The sequence below is a fragment of the Aquarana catesbeiana genome, linkage group LG09 (assembly GCF_042186555.1).
Source record: "Aquarana catesbeiana isolate 2022-GZ linkage group LG09, ASM4218655v1, whole genome shotgun sequence".
NCBI classification, from domain to species: Eukaryota; Metazoa; Chordata; class Amphibia; order Anura; family Ranidae; genus Aquarana; species Aquarana catesbeiana.
Window position 1 is genome coordinate 165,753,120 of NC_133332.1, and position 18,598 is coordinate 165,771,717.

An 18,598-nucleotide genomic window follows, 5' to 3' on the forward strand; every position below is an offset into this window, starting at 1 on the left:
CAGAGCTTCCCCTCATTTCAGATCTACCCCTCAGATTTAAAGCGACTGCACTTCCAAGTGCACTTGTAGTGCAAAGTGGATTTGCCTTTCGTAAATAACCCCCAATGTGTCTTGCAACCTGCTGTAGTTAATAAAAATTAATGAAATGACACTTTGTAACATTTCAATAAAGCTGGAAAGAAGAGAAAAAAGTAAACAGTGCGATGCAGTTAAAGCGGAGTTCTACCCAGAAATGGAACTTCGGCTGATCTGGTTCCTCTCCCCCTCTGGTGTCATATTTGGCACCTTTCAGGGGGGAGGGGGGAGCAGATACCTGTCTAATCCAGGTATTTGCTCCCACTTCCAGCGAAAGATCGCCGCAGAATCCGTGGCGATCTACGCCATATCTGGCCCCTCCTCTGCCCCCTCCCCCTGCTGTCTTCTGGGAGACACACAGGTCTCAGAAGACAGCAGGCACCAGTCAGAATGTGCAGCACGACTCGCGCATGCACAGTAAGGAACCAGACTGTGAAGCCGCAAGGCTTCACTTCCTGATTCCCTTACTGAAGATGCCAACACCTCCACCCGGAGCCGAGGGATGGGTCTGCTTCGGGTGAGGTCATCGCAGCACCCTGGACAGGTAAGTGTCCTTATTTTAAAAGTCAGCAGCTGCAGTATTTGTAGCTGCTGACTTTTATTTTTTTTTTTTCAGGCAGAACTCCGCTTTAAGATGCATCGGCACTTTTCCCTTCACAGTGCACATATAACTTGACTGCTGGTGTGATTGAGCCCCAAAAACCACACTCTAAAGTCATTGTGACCTTTGGTCACCTTTGGCCACTAACTTCACATTAAAAGCAGCTAGCGTTCTTGTTTTAAAGCTTATTGAGACCCTGTTCACACTGGCATCAAGGGCAGGCATTTGAGGGGCATTTTTAACACTCTCAAATGCCTAGTAAAGCAGTCTGCAAATGATAACATGGACAGCGCACAGTGCTCTTTGTGTGAATTCTTTGTGAATTCTTTGTGTCCTGTCGTGCACTTCAAAAATGAAGCTACATGTCAATTTTGGAAGGAGTTAAAGCATCTCAACTCCTTTCATTCAAGTTCATGGTAGCGTGCCATAAACACTCCCACACATAAAAAAATATGGTGCGTTTTTAACACACCTTTAACATGCATCAAACACACATAGGGCATTTGGGGAGTGTTTTTAATGCCCCTTAAATGAGCATCAAATGCGCCAAACAACACGTATTAACACTGTTGGCGAGTTTGTTCAGTGTCACTATTTTGAGCAAGTATGAACAAGGCCTTAAGGATTCATATAAATATGTAAAGGTTCCAGAGTTTGGGAACAGATACACTTTAAAGTACACTTCCAATGAGAGAAGTCTTGTGGCTGCTATTTCTGGCTTCATGGAAATGCTACTTGCCTTGCCGTTCCATTCTTTAACACATTTCATCATACATCTGGAACAAACATGCTGTAAATCAGTGAGAGTAGAGTATCAGAATGCTTTATCTTTACACACGTTCCGTAGCCTTGATTCAAAAGACACTGAAGTGAAAGCATCATCATGACAGCCATGGAGCTACAATGTAACACTTTCAAAACAAGAGATCAACAATGACAACCGACATAGTTTTTAATGTGACAGATGTACTTTAAAATATACAGTAACTCCAGAAAAAATTAAATTGGACAGCCGCACTCCAACATAATACCTTTATTGATAAAAACAGATCCATACACCAACAGAGGCACAGGTACAGGTAATAGCTTAGTGGTGCTTAGTCATAGCTGTAGGACCACCGACCCCAATCTGTTTTTTATACGTATAAATCATTGGTCACCTGACCAATCGTATCTAATCCAGATTGCGATCAGGTGCAATCCTCTAAAGCTTTCACACAAATGAAAAAAGGGGAGATGGGTGTGGAGACGATCAGAGCAAACAATATGTTTAGAATATTAACCCATAAAGAGAAGATCATAAATCTAGGGTCCAATAAGTAAGCTACAAAAGATCGTTTGACAACCCACTCCAGATTGTATACGATGCACTTATATACCAGAATATGACACACCATCTGTATCTAATAAACACCTAATAAAGACATTTAGTGAAAATTAAATATAAATATGTGCACATAAACATAAATGCATCATTAAAAACATGTGGAAATCTAAAAAACATATATACACATATATGTATGTGGTTAACGCTTGGCAAATGGTGTCAAAAGAAGAACTCAGATGGCAAAACGATGAAACACACACACATATATGCATAGAGGCCCTCACATGTAATCAGAAGAACTATACAGGAGTACAACCGACTGTATCTAATTAAAGCGTATTTGCCTCAACAAAATGTGTACATTAACTGACCATACCATGCATCTATTTTACTGTGAATGTATGTATCTTAATTTGCTCAATGTAATCCTGATATGATACAATAGAACAATAGAAAATGAAAAATTATAAAAAATTATTAAACAGAAAATGAGGACTAATATGGGCAGGATGCACAGGATATATGGAACATGCCTAGGGCTAGTAAATTGGCATAAGGAGAGTACCTAAATCCACGGATGTTTCAGTTATTCATTCCATCAATCCTAAAAATGGGATACATCCCACTCAAAATTGAGTCCCTCTGGTTTTCTAGTATTGAGGTGAAATATCCAGAACGCTTCTCTTTTACAGAGTGTTCTGAATCTGTCACCCCCTCTAATAGGTGTGGTAAATCTTTCCATTCCATGTATAGCTAGACACAAGACATCCTTGTCATGCACATCATTCCAATGTCTAGCGACATTGGTTGAATGGTTCTTTTCAATGTCGTACAGGTGGTCGTGGAGACAGTGTCTCAGCCGTCAAGTAGTCCGTCCCACATATTGAATATTACACGACCTACAAGTGATGACATAAACTAGAAATCTCGTGTTGCAATTAATGAATGAAGGAATCTTGAAAATTTTACCGGTGTTGGCTGAACAGACGACATCACCTTCCTTTATAAAAGGGCAAAGGCACACGTTTTACTCTCACAATTAAAAGTACCTTTGAATTGCAGCCAATGAGAGCTTGAACTGGTACAAGTGTATAAGCTGGGGGATAAATATCTCCCCAATGTGGGGGCCCGATGAGACACCGCGTTGATTCCGCCTGTCAAAATCTGATTGTATGTGGGGTCATTAAACAACACAGGGAGGTACCTAGTAACAGTGTTCCTAATTCTGTTGAATTCCACACTGTAGGGGGTTGAAAATACAGGGGTGCTGACATTCAAAGGGGACCTTCTTCTGTTTGTGCTTCTATTCAGATCCTTGTCCATGATTAACTGACAGAGTGGAGTGCTCTCAGCAATCTTAAGGCTCTAGAGATCGTTGATTTAAAGTAACCCCCAATCTTCGAACCTATGTGTCATGCTTTCAGCCTCTTTCATAAAAGTCCTTGCTACAAATGCACCTCAACCTTAAATCAGCCGACTGGAATCCCTCTTATTGTATGTTTTGGGTGACCTGAATCGGCCCTCAACAGAACATTACCCGCAGTGGGTTTCCTAAATAAATTGGAAGTCACTTCATTATTGCTGCCCAGCAACTCAACATCCAGAAACTCGATGGACTTGAAATCATGATGCTCTGTAAATCGCAAGTTTAGATTGTTATCGTTCAAGTAGTCCAACCAAACATCCATGCTGAATTGCTCATCAGCAATGAATAATAGGTCGTCTATAAAACAACAATAAAAAATAGTGTCTGTACGACAAGGGCTATCTGGTCCACAGATGCAGATCCTCTCCCACCACCCCATATAGGGGTTGGCCAGTGATGGGGAAAATGTCGCCCCCATCGAGACACCGCATTTTTGGAAATAGTAGTCTCCATCAAATATAAAAAAAAATATGTAAAAGCAAGAACTCAAGACTCAACAAAATAAACTCCTGTAGTGTGAGGGGAAAACCGACCCGATCTTTTATGAAAAAACGATACCGCTTGTATACTTAAGGAGTGAGGGATGGATGAGTAAAGGCTAGAGACATTATATGTAACCCACTTGTAATTGGATTTCCATGTAAAGTCTTTCAATTCCATTAGAAGCTGTTTAGTATCCATAAGAAATCATGGTAGATCGCTCCCCAGGGGCTGTAATTGATCGTCCACCCATTGGCCTAGACGTTCACTCAGTGTTCCGATGCCCGCAATGATGGGTCTACCAAACAGGGGATCTAACCCCTTATGAATTTTGGGAAAGTGATGGAAAACTGGCATGATCAGACAATCTGGAATGAACATATCCCTTTCTTTCTGTGTGAAAATGCCTGAAGAGACAGCTCTATCTAGAAGAGTGGACAGTTCCTTCCTCAGAGCTTCATTCTTGTAAATGTCAGCGTCAAGGACCACCTCCGTGCCCCCTTTATCTGCATTTTAAATAATTATGCTCTCATCATCACTCAGGCTCTTAAGAGCAACTCTTTCAGAGCCAATGAGATTGTCTGTTGTGGAACAACCAAAATTATTATGGGCTAAGCGAGTTAAATCCCTCTCCACAAGTTTCTGGATTAGGTTTAAATCCTTGCCCCGAGAAGCAATAGGATAAAAATCTGACCTTAATTTAAAGGGGAGATTTTTTTACTGCTATCTAGGGGGTCTTCAGTCAAAGGGCTAGATTCAATCGCCAAATCAATCAGATCTTGTAGACCAGACATCAAAAAACAATTGAAGAGAGGGAGGGGACTCACCCGTCAAAGAAACGTCTGATGAATCTTCCACAGTGCCCCCCATCTCATTGAAATAATGTTTCTTTAAGGTCAATATACGTGCAAATTTATTCACATCTAATAAAGTTCTGAATAAATCAAAGTGTTTAGTTAGACAAAAATTCAGTCCTTTGCATAAAAGAGGTATTTCTGAATCATTTAAAGATCTGTGTGATAGATTTAGAACATTAGTCTCTAACGTTGCACTTGACCTCGTAGCAAATAACCGGTGTTGTTTACACCGCTTGTGTTTCTTTCCTCCTCACCTTGTTTTCCTGCTTTTTTTCTTCTTCTTTTTTGTTGGACTTGCGAGGGTTTCTGTGGGTGTTCACATTCTGGTCATACACAAGACAATTCCCGCCATTTGGTGGATCAACGGATTCTGGAGATGAATCAGAAGCTGTGATAGCTAAAGTATAATTAATTGGCTCATTCTGTGGGTCAGAATAGCTAACACGCTTAATAGATGGTTTCCGTTGTTGGCCAGAAAAAAAGGAAGGCTTTCTCCAAGTATAAACGTTGGCACTATCGTAGTCAATGCGGTCTCTTGTCATTTTTTCCTTTTTATTAGCGATGACATTTTTTTCCAATTTATCCAACCTTGTGTTGAGGCAATTATCCAATTCCAAAAAACTATGTCCTTGGAAAACTGTAAGGTCCTTCTGAATAACGGACATGTCACTTTGCAGCTGTTCAAGCTCTTTATTCTTTGAAGTTAAAATAATTTCCATCAATTTAGCAGAGCAGGGTGACAAAGTATCTGTCCATTCCTTTTTAACATTTTCATTGAATAGAACGAATGTTGGAAACTTTTTGATCCTTAGTCCCCACGGAATCTGTTTTAAGGCAAGATATTCCGTCAATGAACTAACATCCCTGTTAGGCGCTCGTCTTCTCCTTGTGGCCTAGGCTCTTGGGAATGTGGCTCAGTGGAGGTCCTCGCCGGCGGTTAACCAAAGACACATACACACATAGGTATGCTGAAAATGATTACCATGGTTTATTGAATGCTTTGCTGTTTTATGCTGTGCCTCTACAAGACTCTGCCCCATTTGGGGGCCAATCAAAATGATACACATAAATGTTCATTAGCATATTATTCGGTAATTTCCAAACATATCCCAATCTTGTGATTTTCTAAACATTAATAATACCTACATCTTGTGATATCAAAAATGGTGACCCCTGTAGTTCAAGTTAATAGGTCAAAACATTCCTCATCCTCTGTCACTTGTCTGCTGGACAACCGCAGCTTCTTTAAAAAAGACAGAGACAAAACCACAAGCAGATGTTTCCTCAAATAAACACAGAAAAAGAGGAAAAGACATATATGAGATATTTCAGTAAATCATAAGGCAGTCTGATCTTAAAAAATATACTAAGATATGTTTCTGATTATTAAAGCAAAATAAGCAATGTGAAATCATGAACAGAGTGAAATCAACAATTAATCAATTAATCAATAATGTAATGTAATATGGAATCTCCTTACAATCCTCCCTTTGACCATTCGATATCATCGAAATGGTCATTCTACCTATTCGTCACGCCTCAAGGAGTCATATTCCTCGGCTACCTTTTCATCATGCCTTAAGGAGTCGTATTCCTCGGCCTCATTTCCCTGGTTCTCGTACCATACCGTGGGATCTCTGGTAATGGAAGTCAGCTTCATGGTTTCGGAAGGTGCTTTGCTACCCTTCTTGTAGAGGCATTTAAGTAACATGAAGCATGCGTACAAGAACAATATAAAAAGCAGTATGGTAAAAATTGTCATTGCAGTGTTCTTTAACCATGAAGTGAGACCTCCCAAACTGAACCCGGTAGAGAAAGGGTCCCATGTTTTCCCAATATCCCTTGCATCCTGTTGTAGCTTGTTTACCTCTTTTCTGTGTTGTGCAATAATGTCATAGTAATCAGGGATCTCGATACTCGTGTTGTGTATCCAAGTGCAGCATTCATAGTCCTCAGTAATCTCACAGAGGCCAGTGAGGGCTGCACTCATGCTTTCTATGGCCAGGTCATGTAACCCTAGTTGCTTTCTGATTGCTCTGGTCTCTAGGTTTAATTTTGAGATGTCATCAGAGTCTTTTTCCAAGATCTCATCAATGATCGAGGTGTAGTTATTTAGTTTCTTCATCAGATCTATTCCCCAACCTGTCCAGGAAGGAAACCAAGCCCAGGTCATATCTTTTTCTAGGAACATTTCTCTCTTTCCAAGATGTTTTAGAGGGTATCGTGGGTGGGTGCTAGCTTTAAGTAGGTGTCCTTGCCCATTATCCCCGACTACTCCCATTACAGGAACTATTTTAGCAAGGTAACACCATCCCTGGGGTTCTTCAGGAATCCATGGGTAACAGAGCTTGCCACAACAGATGTAGGTTGTGTTACCTAGTGCCAAGGGTCGTTGGCTAACAACGGTCCTTGCACCCTTTGAATGACCAGATGCCATCAGCAGAGCTAGCAACTGTGCGACCGTGGAGTGGGAACTAGAATTAAAAAGGTCATAGATGGTAGCATTTATCACAGGGTCTGAGGTGCGAAAAAGTGAGTTATCGGTGAGGGAAGCCATGGAGACATTAAGTTTTGACCTTTTGCATACCTCAGCTCCCCTGGAAATGTTTCCCAGTATGAAACACCAATCTGGAGCATGGCTTCTACCCACGATTTGAAAACTGAGGGGCTTGTTGGGACTTTTTCTTATGACATTGGCAAGAACTATGGGGGGAGTTCCATTCAAAAAAGGAGTGATGTTTAAGGGAATGGCCATCAATGGGATTCTGGCTGTACTGGGGTGGAGTTTGCTACATATCCAACATTTCTCAAAACCAGACTTCTGTGCATAACTGTACTTAAACTTCAACAACAACATCTTGTCAGTGAAACCTGAAGGGGGTTCAGTGGGGGATATACTTCTTTTATATTTTATACTAGATGTATTGGCTGTCTGTGTATTTCCACATATCCCTTCTAGTGACCCTAAATCTTCTGGATGGTACACACAATTTGTTATTAACCAAGTAGGTATGAATACTATCAGAATCAGACATGTCCAGAAGCATAATGTTTTTCCTGACACAAAGGTGGAAATCATTTTGTCAGGTACTGTGTACAAAGTTCTGTTTCTTGTTTCTTCCTGTTGGTGGGGGATTCGTCTCGTTGGTCCGAGAGATTTGTTTTATGCCTTCTTGAATGTCCTTCAAATCTGGTCGCTGTTCCTGGTCAGAGGAGTCTTGGGGTGCTGGAGGAGGGTCAGGGGTCTGGGGTTGCTGTGGACACTTCTTTAACCGGCTGGCGTGGATCCAGGTGTTTCCCAGATCGGTCAGTACAGCAGTTCTGGAAACCTTCTCTATTCTCCAAGGTCCAGAGAAAATGGGTCCAACCTTCTTTTTGTGTGCCAGTTGTTTCACCAGTACTTTGTCTCCTGGGATGAAGGGATGAGTAGGTTCTGTTGAAAGAGGAGAAAAGGTGACAGAAACTTGTTCGTTCATATCCTGTAGCATACTTACCAGATTTTTCACGTACATTTCCTGTTGAGAATAGATGTTAATGTCAGTGTTTTGATCTAAGAGGGGCAGCTCTATGTTTGCAGGAACTCCCATCAAAATCTCAAAGGGCGAGAGTTTTGTTCTAGCATGTGGTGTTGTTCTGATCTGAAATAGGACAGAAGGAAGGTAATCCAACCATCCTTTCATGGTGCCCCCCGTGGCTTTTTTTAACTTGTCCTTAATGTTCCTATTCATTCTTTCCACTACTCCTGCACTTTGTGGGTGGTAAGGGATGTGCAGTTTCCACTGTAAGCCTAGTAGCTTAGCTAAAGTCTGTGTAACAGAGGAGCTGAAGGCAGGTCCTCTGTCTGACCATACAGGGCAGCGGCTTTTTTTTTTGCTTCTCTGTCTGCCAGAGCGTTTCCTTTGGAAACTCTGCTGTTATCTGATGAATGTGCTTTTACTTTGATGACCGCTATCCTCTTTGGGAGAAGAATCGCTTGCAGGAGTGCTTTAATTTGTGTAGAGTTAGCGATTGGCTTGTTGTCAGCGGTTTTAAATCCTCTATTCGCCCATATTACGCCATAGTCGTGCGTGACACCAAAAGCGTACCTACTATCTGTGTAGATGTTTACCTCCTCATCAGAGAAAAGTATGCAAGCTCTTGTGAGCGCCTCCAGTTCTGCTACCTGTGCTGAGGAGGGTGGTAAGGCTTTTGCTTCCAACACCACATCAGGTAGTTGGACAATGGCATACCCTGTCAGGAATGTTGCATCAGAGGGGCGAGTACAACTGCCGTCTATGAAGACGTCCTGTACTCCTGGTAGGGGAATGTCAGTGAGATCTGGGCGAGGGCTGGTTATTGCTGCAACCTGTTCAACACAATTGTGCTTCTGATCAGGGTCTCGCGGTAACCTGAGCAAAGAGTGCAAAAGACGGACAGTGGGATTACTTGGTGGTGCGTGTTTGAGAGTGAGGTTATCAGTATTCAGAAGTGTGATCTCATACCCACTAAGCCTCTGTGCTGTCATATGCTGTGTGTTCATGTTCTGTAGAAGGTGAGTTACTGAATGAGTGGTGTAGAGAGTCAGTTCATGGCCTAATACTGATTTGTTAGCCTCTTGAACTGCCATAGCACAAGCAGCAAGGTTTTGTAGACAAGATGGCATCCCTTGTACTTGGGTAGGCAACTTTTTTGAGAGATAGGAGACTGGTCGGTACCCGGTTCCATGTTGCTGTGTCAAAACCGCAGCAAAAGAATTTCCCGATACCACACAGTATAACTGAAAGGGTTTGCCATATTCTATCAATCCCAGGGCGGGGGCCTGAGTCAGACTTTTTAACAAGGCCTGAAAAGCACAGAGCCTTTCTGTTGTCCAATCTACTGTCTTTGGGGCGGTGGACAAGGTAGCCTCCCTCAGAATGCCATCATAATATGAACAATCTGGGATCCATTGGCGGCAATATACGATTGCGCCCAAGAATGAGAGCAAAGTTGCTTTGTCTCTTGGAGGACTGAGAGCCTGCAGGGCTGCGGCACGTTTGGGGGATACCAGCCTGGTTCCCTCCTTCAGAATGCATCCCAGGTATTCTACCTGACCTTGACACCATTGTATCTTCTTCCGCGATGCTAGGTGGCCAGACCTGGCCAGGTGATGTAACAGAGATGTGGAATCGACCGCACAATCTTCAGCAGATCGACTGCACAGGAGCAAGTCGTCCACATACTGTATTAGTACCGACCCGCGCTCAGCAGTCCATGACTTAATTGTCTCATTAAGGACCATGGAGAAGGCTGCTGGACTGTCCACATACCCCTGAGGTAATCTTGACCAGGTCAACTGCTTTCCCCTCCCCCATGAGAATGAAAACATGGGCAATACCCCTTCATCGATCGGGATGCTAAAAAATGCATTCGCCAGGTCTACTACTGTGTAGCAAAGGGAATCAGCAGGTATTTTCAAAAAGATGAAAGAAATATCTGCTACCAAAGGTGGCAGAGGTATAACCTGCTTGTTCACGGCCCTTAGGTCCTGTACAAGCCTCCACTCCCCATTTGCCTTTTTCACAGGGTAGATTGGTGTATTCCAGGGGCTTATGATGTGTTTCAGAATCCCTTTTGCTATGTAATCATTGATTAATGGTGTGATGCCTTCAATTTTTTCAAGTGGCAGGGGGTACTGCTTGTGATATTGTACTTCAGCGTCTGGACGCATTTGTGGTGTGTAGGGTGTACAGTTAATAAAACCCACACTACCTTTGTTGTCTGCCCATATAGCATCCCATATAGCATGTGTTTCTAGAGTGGGTGGCAATGATGCAAAGAGTCCCCTGAAAGTGTGTCTCTTTGGAGCATGTAAATCACAGAACGGTGAGCTGGCAGTGAGGGAGCCCCCTCTGTCAAATTTAATGGTGATATTTAGTTTTGAGAGTAGGTCCCTCCCCATTAAAGATACTGGACAATCCACAAGGACAGCAAAACTCTGGGTACACAGTTCCTGCCCTTCTGGAGTAGCCACGGGCAATGGTGGAGTGATGGGGTGGGTAATTGATGTCCCATTTATACCAATAGAGTTTCCCTCAGTGCAGTGCGGTGTGTCATATATGGCATCATTCAAACTACTGAATGTAGCCCCTGAATCCAACAATAGACATATCAGGTGATTGTCTACCCGCAATAGTACCTGCGGAAGACTTTTCCATGATGGATTGTAACACACAAGGCTGAGGGACGGGACGTACTCTTGGCATCCCTATTGTGGCGTCCGCCGAGCGGATGGCCACTGCATCGGAATGCGTGGGGGAGGTCTGTTAGGCTGAGGCTGGTATTGGGGTTGTGGTTGGGGTGGTTGGGGTTGTGGTGGGTGAGGATACCTGATATCCTGAAGGCGACGGGGGGTGGTGTTAAGATTCCTACCTCTCCCTCTCTGGGCGTTTGTTCTAATTCTGTAGGGACATTGGGACTTCCAGTGCCCCAGTTCCCCACAGTTAAAGCACCCCTGGTCTGGTGGGTAACCCTGATTTGGGGGATAAGATTGCATTGGTGGATAAGGTTGCATTGTCATTATGTGGGTGGGCGGAGTCCCACCAGTTGGCAGAGTCTGGGTTGGTGTTAGGGAGGGAAAAATGCCACCCTTCTGTTCAAATACCCCTGATGTTTCTCGTGACCTAGCATCCTTCATAAATTCATCTGGGGGTTGTTCTGCCCACTTTGGATTAGTGAATTTAAGCAACTGTGTCACCTTCGTATCGCCACCAGCCATAATGGTGGTGGTGAACAACTGGGGGTTGGCGTTATCTACTGCTTTCCACAGACCATATACCCGGGTACAAAATTCATAGAACTTTTCCTTCGGTCCCTGTTTTGCTAGGACAAGTTCCTGAAGTGCAGATGAACCCTTGTATATAGTAGACCAATGATTCCCCATACCTTTCCAAAAAGATACCCAATCTTTATCTTCTTCTATGTGGGCTGTCCATAAGGCATCTACGGGATGCCCTTCTGGGCTGTCAGGGTCAACTATACTAAGGATCCCTGCTATATCTTCTTTATCCAGGCTAGTCCCTGCACTGTATTTTGCAAGGAAAGCTCCAGCCTCCCTAGGGCTTTTCTTTGGGCTGGGGCATAACTCCTTTATTTTTGACAGTGTGCCTAGGGGTAGGGGAATATGCACTACCGTCTCCCCTATATGCATGAGTGGTGCTTTAAAGGCGGCACCTAGACTTTCCTGTTCCATGTCTATTTCTCTTTCCTCAGTAGAGGATTCACCCTGCTCCCTTTCCTCCTGTGGGGGTTTCTGGCTTATGGCCGGTTTTGTTTGGCTTCTGAGTGTGGTGGATGGCTGTGAAATTATCTTTTCCTTGGCCTCCTTAATCCTTCTTGCTTCTTTCTCTAGTTTCCTCTCATATGCCTCTAAATCTTCCCTTTTCCTCTGTATCCTTTCTTCCTCTTCCTGCTGTCTTTTATTAAATTCTTTCTGTTTCTCCTCCCATTCCTTTTCCCTGGGGCTTAACTTCCTGACTCCTTCCTCTTCTCCCTTTTCCAGGGACATTCCATCCCTTTCTTCCTTAGTTATCGCAGAATACTCTCTCATCTCACCTTCCCTCTTATCTAGCTCTCTTTTGTAATGTTCTAGCTCTTCCTCCCTCCTAGACATTTTCTCCTCTAATTCCTCCTTTCTTTTATTAAGCTCTATTAACTTCTCTTCTAATTCCCTTTCCTTTGGATCCAACCTCCTAATCCTCTCTTCTTCCCTCCTACGTATACCTTCTGCCCGGACTTCCTCTTCCCTGTTTCTACTTTCATTTTCCCATCGTGTAACCTGTGCCTGATCAGCTGCACTATATATCATGGTAGCTAATACTGCTGGATCCAGAGATGGATACAGCTGAAGACATGGACCCAATGTTCCATCCTCCTGTTTAACCATCACATAAGGGGGGGGTGCTTCGGGTGATAGGGCGGGTGAGTTTACAGGTTTTGGTGTGGGGGCTTTAGTTACATACTTTGTTTTATATTTGGCTAAGCATTTGTTCCATGCTTTGTAACAATCTTTCATGTATTGGGTGTCTTCCCATTTCCCAGGTGGGTAAGAGTGCTTGTGCACCTGACACACCTTGCTCACTTCCTTCCACTCGTCCTCAGAACAGGGTCCCACTGGCCCTGGGTCATGTATCCCCAGCTGTTGGCTCCTCTCTCTGACCTGTGTCCAAAACGGTTCTACCTGTGGCCCCGGTAGTGTGTTTTTAACATACTCATAGGGAGATGGATTGGCCATGGTCTGGGTTGCTGCAGAATTCCCCATCCAATAACCTTGGTAGTGTGTGTCTAGTACAGGGACAGAGATGAAAGCAACCTGTTTGTGCTATAATCTGTTCCCTGACTTGGGAATAAGTCCCCTCGTCTGTTATCGCTGTGGGGCTGATATAGCTATGAAGGTTAACCCTCAGTACTCGGTATAGGAAACCCCTCCTTGTGGTAGGATATACTCCCCTTGCACCAAGTCGGTATGAGAACCCGGTTGGTCTAGTGGTGAGCAGGATCCACGTCCTGTCAACACTAAGGAACAGTAAACCAAAGGTGCAATGTGGGCAGGCGGGCGCTATCTCACTACAGTCAGGCTCCTGTCTTAGGTCGTTCATTTAGTACATATATGTGTAATACAATATCTTAACAAAAAAATCCTCTAAATTAATACAGTACTTTACATTCAGTTGTCATACACATATATTATCATACACTTATCTCTAATTCTCTAATTCTCTATACACTCTAAATACTTACGGTGTTACCTAAAAGAAAAAACAAGCAAGAAAACAAGCAAAATCTTATATATACAGTGGCAAGATAAAGTTACATTATATGAACATGTTATAATAAGTATAATAAGTGCACTTTTCAATATTTTCCCCAAAAATTGGGCGTCCACTTAGCCACTCCTTATACTACGGGCGTATTCTATACTTCCCGAGTTTTAAACACACATATATCTACTCAACACAGCAGTCAGACCAACCTAGGTCAGACTATAAAAAACCAAAAAAAACCTCTGCGAGCCCTTTAACCCTCCAAGGGGCTACAGCCCTAGCCCGTTGCGAAGGCACAGTTATGTAAGTGGGTGGATATACAAGGCTATTTGAACAAGGCAAGCATCAACACCAGTTACCTAAAATAGGTAAAAAAGGAGCAGAATGTCTTACCTGTTCAAAACACCACCCCACTTCTGGTACCAAAAACTGTTAGGCGCTCGTCTTCTCCTTGTGGCCTAGGCTCTTGGGAATGTGGCTCAGTGGAGGTCCTCGCCGGCGGTTAACCAAAGACACATACACACATAGGTATGCTGAAAATGATTACCATGGTTTATTGAATGCTTTGCTGTTTTATGCTGTGCCTCTACAAGACTCTGCCCCATTTGGGGGCCAATCAAAATGATACACATAAATGTTCATTAGCATATTATTCGGTAATTTCCAAACATATCCCAATCTTGTGATTTTCTAAACATTAATAATACCTACATCTTGTGATATCAAAAATGGTGACCCCTGTAGTTCAAGTTAATAGGTCAAAACATTCCTCATCCTCTGTCACTTGTCTGCTGGACAACCGCAGCTTCTTTAAAAAAGACAGAGACAAAACCACAAGCAGATGTTTCCTCAAATAAACACAGAAAAAGAGGAAAAGACATATATGAGATATTTCAGTAAATCATAAGGCAGTCTGATCTTAAAAAATATACTAAGATATGTTTCTGATTATTAAAGCAAAATAAGCAATGTGAAATCATGAACAGAGTGAAATCAACAATTAATCAATTAATCAATAATGTAATGTAATATGGAATCTCCTTACAATCCCAATAGGATTTAATCTCCTTCGCCATCAGATGCTCCAACCTTCAAAAAGATTGTTTCAAGGTAACATCTTCTTTATCCACAGGTTGTAAAGTGTATGTGTGTTAATTCAGTCGAAGAGGATTATCTGATGGGGCTGTAAGGGTCCTGCTGAACCCGGCCTCTGAGGTGATGGTCCTAATGTAGATGTATCCATGTAGCTGTATCCATGATAGGTATCTCCATGCAAGGAATGTAGCAGTAGTGGCAGCTTTACAAAAGGTGAGAAAGGGGGTTTGCACTAAGCAGGTAAAAATATATGCACAATCCAAAACACAAAATCCAGAGAGATTACCACTCTAGGAGGTTATCCCGTGTTCGCACCATCCAACTGTACTAAGGAGATGAAGGGTGCCAGCTCAGCAAAGTGAATTAGCAGAAGAAATTAAATTGGATGGCCGCACACCAATATAATACCTTTATTGATATAAACGGATCCATACACCAACAGAGGCACAAGTACAGGTGATAGTTGATGCGTTTCGCACCATTAGTGGTGCTTAGTCATAGCTGTAGGACCACCGACCCCAATTTGTTTTTTATACATTTAAACCATATGGAGATTACTATCTCCAAAAATGCGGTGCCTCGATGGGGGAGAAATTTTCCCCATCACTGGCCAACCTCAGTATGGGGTGGTGGGAGAGGATCTGCCTCTTTGGATCAGATAGCCCTCGTCGTACAGACACTATATTTTACTGTTGTTTTATAGATGACCTATTATTCATTGTTGCTGATGAGCAATTCAGCATGGATGCTTGGTTGGACTAATTGAACGAAAACTATCTAAACTTGCGATTTACAGGGCATCATGATTTCAAGTTCATCGAGTTTCTGGATGTTGAGTTGCTGGGCAGCAATAATGAAGTGATTTCCAATTTATTTAGGAGATCCACTGCGGGTAATGTTCTGTTGAGGGCTGATTCAGGTCACCCAAAACATACAATAAGAGGGATTCCAGTTGGCAGATTTTTAAGGTTGATGCACATTTGTAGCAAGGACTTATGAAAGAGGCTGAGAGCATGACACATAGGTTCGAAGATCGGGGTTACTCTAAATCAACGATCTCTAGAGCCTTTAAGATTGCTGAGAGCAATCCATGCTATCAGTTGATCATGGACAAGGATCTGAATAGAAGCAGAAACAGAAGAAGGTTCCCTTTGAATGTCAGCATCCCTGTATTTTCAACCCCCTACAGTGTGGAATTCAACAGAATTAGGAACACTGTTACTAGGTACCTCCCTGTGTTGTTTAATGACCCCACATACAATCAGATTTTGACAGGCAGCATCAAAATTGTATCTCCCCACATTGGGGAGATATTTATCCCCCAGTTTATACACGAGTACCAGTTCAAGCTCTCATTGACTGCAATTCAATGGCACTTTTAAATGTGGGAGTAAAACGTGTGCCTTTTGCCCTTTTATAAAGAAAGGTGATGTCGTCTGTTCAGCCACCACCAGTAAAATATTCAAGATTCCTTCATTCGTTAATTGCACCATGAGATTTCTAGTTTATGTCATCACTTGTAGATCATGTATTATTCAATTTGTGGGACGGACTACTCGAAGGCTGAGAGACTGTCTCCATGACCACCTGTACAACATTGAAAAGAACCATTCAACCAATGTCACTTGACATTGGATTGATGTGTATGACAAGGAAGTCTTGTGTTTAGCTATACAGGGAATGGAAAGAATTACCACAATTATTAGAAGGGGTGACAGATTCAGAACACTCTGTAAAAGAGAAGCGTTCTGGATATTTCACCTCAATACTAGAAAACCAGAGGGACTCAATTTTGAGTGGGATGTATCCCATTTTTAGGATTGATGGAATGAATAACTGAAACATCCGTGGATTTAGGTACTCTCCTTGTGCCAATTTACTAGCCCTAGGCATGTTCCATATATTCTGTGCATCCTGCCCATATTAGTCATCATTTTCCATTTAATATTTTTTTATAATTTTTTATTTTCCATTGTTCTATTGTATCATATCAGGATTACATTGAGAAAATGATGCTACATACATTCACAGTAAAATAGATGGATGGTATGGTCAGTTAATGTACACATTTTGTTGAGGCAAATACTCTTTAATTGGATACAGTCGGTTGTACTCCTCTATAGTTCTTCTGATTACATGTAAGAGTCTCTATGCGTATATGTGTGTGTCTTTCATCATTTTGCCATCTGGGCAGAGTTCTTCTTTTGACACCATTTGGCGAGCGTTAACCACATACACATATGTGTATATATGATTTTTTAGATTTCCACATGTTTTTAATGATGCATTTATGTTCATGTGCACATATTTATATTTAATTTTCACTAAATGTTTTTATTAGGTGTTTATTAGATACATAGGCATGGTGTGTCATATTCTGGTATATAAGTGCATCGTATCAAATCTGGAATGGGTTGGTAAGTGATCTTTAGTAGCTTACTTATTGGACCCTAGATTTATGAAGTATTTTTAATTTCCATTCTATTTTATGGGTTAATTTTCTAAACATATTGTTTGCTCTGATCGCCTTCACACCCATCTCCCCTTTTTCATGTGTGTGAAAGCTTTAGAGGATTGCACCTGGTCGCCATCTGGATTAAATACAATTGGTCAGGTGACCAATGGTTTATACGTATAAAAAACAGATTGGAGTTGGTGGTCCTACAGCTATGACTAAGCACCACTAACGGTGCGAAACGTGTCGGATATCACCTGTACCTGTGCCTCTGTTGGTGTATGGATCCGTTTATATCAATAAAGGTATTATATTGGAGTGCGGCAGTCCTATTTAATTTTTTTCTGCTAATTGCCTTTGCTGAGCCTGCACCCTTCATCTCCTACGTACAAGAAGCGGTAATCTCTCTGGACAACTGTAACTCCACCTTCTGTATCTTTATGAGAAATATATTGTAAAGCAAAGGACAGAAATAATATACTTTGGTAATATTGTTCATTCTAATTTTTAATGCTTGCATGGGATTTTGAGGTATCTTTTTGTGTCCTATAAGATATGATAAAGGCTTTGCTTTTTCAAATATAAGCAAAAGATTCGGCACTGCACTATAAATATTAGTCCACTGTGAATTTCTAGTGCAAAATCCAGATACGAAAATAAAACTTAAAGAAAAAAGTCCACGTATTGTGTTTTGTTCAGTGAATATCCTCTAAAATTTTTGAATATAATATTTCTTCCATGAATATAATACACCTTGTAGCTCACATCCTAAACTGACCTAAAATGAATAGGTCAATTGCGCTTGCTCCTTTAAAGGATGCCACCATATACAGGTGCATCTCATAAAATTAGAATATCATTAAAAAGTTAATTTATTTCAGTAATTAAATTCAGATAGTGAAACTCGTATATTTTATATAGATGTGTTACACATATATTTCAAGCATTACTTTCTTTTAATTTTGAAGATTATGGCTTACAACTAGTGAAAACCCAAAATTCAGTATCTCAGAAAATTTGAATATTACATAAAACCAAAAAGGATTTTTATTACAGAAATGTTGGCTTACTGAAAAGTATATCCATGTACAGTATAGTATGCACTCTATACTTGGCTGGGGCTCCTTTCACAGTGAATTACTGCATCAATGCAGCATGGCATGAAGGCCATCAGCCTGTGGCACTGCTGAGGTGTTATGGAAGCCCAGGTTACTTGATAAAACACAGTGGACTAACACCAGCAGATGACATGGCTCCCCAAATCATGACAGACTGTGGAAAATGTTGCATTTCATCTGGAAATTAAGGTCCCAGAGTCTGGAGGAAGAGTGGAGAGGAACAGAATTCAAAGTTGCATGAGGTCCAGTGTGAAGTTTGCACAGTCAGTGATGATTTGGGGAGCCATGTCATCTTCTGGTGTTGGTCCACTCTGTTTTATCAAGTCCAAAGTCAGAGCAGCCCTCTACCAAGAATTTTTAGAGCACTTCATGCTACCCTCTGCT

At 41.9% G+C, this 18,598-nt stretch overlaps 1 protein-coding gene across 2 annotated transcripts in view; it reads left to right on the forward strand.

Annotated features, from left to right (window-relative positions):
- The window catches only part of CHRDL1 (chordin like 1), a 268,432-nt gene that overhangs the window by 200,576 nt on the left and 49,258 nt on the right, over positions 1-18,598 (forward strand). The window lies entirely within an intron of this gene.